Genomic DNA, 2500 nt, shown 5'->3' with positions numbered 1-2500 from the left:
TGTGGCTCACGGGGCTGTTCGGGTCGCACAGAAATCCCTGGGAATGGGAAAACGGGTCATTTTCGTGTTGCCACATTGCGTACGAACCGCATGAAACTTCCAGAGGCATTTGCAGCAGGAATGCATGTGCACTCAAAAACTTCTATATGTTTCACGGATAGACCCCGTGAAACGCTAGAAATTGGCGGGGATGTGTCTCTTGTGGCTCACGGGGCTGTTAGGGTGGCACAGAACTCCCTCGGAATGGGAAAAGGGGTCATTTTCGTGTTGCCACATTGCATAGGAACGCCATGAAACTTCCAGAGGCATTTGCAGCAGAAAGGCACGTGCACTCAAAAATTTTAATATTTTTCACGCATAGACCCCGTCAAACGCTAGAAGTTGGCGGGGATGTCTCTCTTGTGGCTCACGGGGCTGTTAGGGTCGCACAGAAATGCCTCGGAATGGGAAAACGGGTCATTTTTGTGTGGCCACATTGCATAGGAACGGCATGAAACTTCCAGAGGCATTTGCAGCAGGAATGCATGTGCACTCAAAAACGTCTATATTTTTCACGGATAGACCCCGTGAAACGCTATAAATTGGCGGGGATGTCTCTCTTGTGGCTCACGGGCGCTGTTAGTTAGGGTCGCACAGAAATCCCTCGGAATGGGAAAAGGGGTCATTTTCGTGTTGCCACATTGCGTACGAACGGCATGAAACTTCCAGAGGCATCTGCAGCAGAAATGCATGTGCACTCAAAAACGTCTATATTTTTCACGGATAGACCCCGTGAAACGCTAGAAATTGGCGGGGATGTGTCTCTTGTGGCTCACGGGGCTGTTAGGGTCGCACAGAAATCCCTCGGAATGGGAAAACGGGTCATTTTCGTGTTGCCACAATTGGCATACGAACGGCATGAAACTTCCAGAGGCATTTGCAGCAGAAATGCATGTGCACTCAAAAACGTGAATATTTTTTCACGGATAGACCCCGTCAAACGCTCGAATTTGGCGGGGATGTTTCTCTTGTGGGTCACGGGGCTGTTCGGCTCGCACAGAACTCCCTTGGTCCACCTGATTCGTGCATACAGGCAGCAACTAAAACTCTGTAAACCTGCTGTGAGGACATCTAAACAGTGGACCAGTGAGGCTGTGGAAGATTTGCGGGCGTGCTTAGACTGTACTGACTGGGATATGTTCACGACTGCTACCAATAGTCTGGATGAACTCACAGAGGCTGTGTACATCAGCTTCTGTGAGGACTGCTGTATCCCAACACGTACCAGGGTGAACTTTAACAACAACAAGCCCTGGTTCTCAGCAAAGCTCAAAAGGTTGAGGTTGGAGAAGGAGGAAGCGTTTAGGAGTGGGGATAGAGACAGATTCAAGGAGTCGAAGAACAGGTTTAGCAAAGCGGTGAGAGAGGCTAAACGACTGTACTCAGAGACACTAAAACACCAGTTCTCTACTAACGACGCTGCTTCTGTCTGCCAAAGGGCTCAGGCACATCACCAACTACAAACCCAGAGCGCCCCACACCACTAACGACTCCCGCCTAGCCAACGACCTGAACGAGTTCTACCGTAGATTTGAAAGACAATTGGACTGTCCTGAACCACCCCTTCCCACCCAAGAGGCCCCATCCCCCACCCATACTACAGAAACGACTCTCTCCTTTCAGGAGGGAGAAGTTAATGGGCTTTTCAAGAGGCAGAATCCACGCAAAGCAGCCGGGCCGGACTCTGTCTCTCCAGCCACCCTCAGGCACTGCGCTGGCCAGCTGTCTCCGGTGTTCACCAACATCTTTAACACCTCCCTGGAGACATGCCATGTACCAGCCTGTCTCAAGTCCTCCACCATCATCGCTGTGCCCAAAAAGCTAAGGCCAACAGGACTAAATGATTACAGACCGGTCGCCCTTACATCTGTGGTAATGAAGTCTTTTGAGCGCCTGCTCCTGGCACACCTCAAAGCCATCACAGACCCTCTCCTGGACCCCCTTCAGTTTGCCTACAGAGCCAACAGGTCTGTGGACGACGCAGTTAACATGGCCCTCCACTTCACCCTACAGCATGTGGACGCCCCAGCATCCTACGCCAGGATCCTGTTTGTGGACTTCAGCTCTGCCTTCAACACCATCATCCCTGCCCTGCTTCAGGACAAGCTCTTCCAGCTGAACGTGCCCTACTCCACCTGCAGGTGGATCACAGACTTCCTCTCTGACAGGAAGCAGTGCGTTAAGCCGGGAACAGAAGTCTCTGACTCCAGGTCCATCAGCACGGGAACTCCTCAGGGCTGCGTCCTTTGCCCACTGCTCTTCTCCCTGTATACCAACAGCTGCGCCTCCAATCATCTGTCCGTCAAACTCTTGAAGTTTGTCGGACGACACCACCCTCATTGGGCTGATCTCTGGTGGGGATGAGTCTGACTATAGGTGGGAAGCTGACAACCTGGTGACCTGGTGTAGCCAGAACAACTTAGAGCTAAATGCTCTAAGGACAGTTGAGATGGTTGTGGAC

The sequence above is a fragment of the Petromyzon marinus genome, unplaced genomic scaffold (genome assembly GCF_048934315.1).
Source record: "Petromyzon marinus isolate PM22_M1 ecotype Great Lakes invasive population unplaced genomic scaffold, UKy_Petmar_22M1.pri1.0 PM_G_Scaffold_100, whole genome shotgun sequence".
In the NCBI taxonomy this organism is placed as follows: domain Eukaryota; kingdom Metazoa; phylum Chordata; class Hyperoartia; order Petromyzontiformes; family Petromyzontidae; genus Petromyzon; species Petromyzon marinus.
Note: the sequence above shows the minus strand (reverse complement) of the source record.